The following is a 499-nucleotide window of genomic DNA, read 5'->3' as shown; positions in this document are numbered from 1 at the left end:
GACGGGAGGGGCGTGGCCAGCAGCGATGCCCGGGGCGGGGCGGTCACGTGGTCGGAGGGGCGGGGCGGGACCTCCCCATCGGCCCCCGCGGCCCGGGGGCGCCGCCGGTTCCCCGTCCGCGGCCGGCGGGGGACGAGCCGTGCTCGGAGGGCGGGCGGCGCTCCCCCGGGGAGCCCCTGCCCCGTGACGCGGCGGCGGAGCGCGGCCCGGCCCTCGGGCCTGTCCGAGCCGTCCCGCGGCCCCAGAGCAGGCCGCGGGGTGGGAGGGGGCTCGCACAACCCCCCCGCACCAGCACCCCGACAGCCGTGGCAGCTTGCGCTGCGGGCGGTGTCTCGGCCGCCGCAGCAGGAGGGTCTCCAACAGCCGGGGAGCAGCCCCTCACGGCAGGCCGGGGGCGACGCAAAGACGGATTGTTTTACCAGAAAGAACATTTGATAGGTAGGAAAAAACCAAACAAGAACTAGCAAAAAAATGTCCTACCTATGGCTGGGCCTTTTAA

Source organism: Rissa tridactyla, chromosome 13, assembly GCF_028500815.1.
Source record: "Rissa tridactyla isolate bRisTri1 chromosome 13, bRisTri1.patW.cur.20221130, whole genome shotgun sequence".
Classification (NCBI taxonomy): domain Eukaryota; kingdom Metazoa; phylum Chordata; class Aves; order Charadriiformes; family Laridae; genus Rissa; species Rissa tridactyla.
This window is presented reverse-complemented; position numbering follows the sequence as displayed.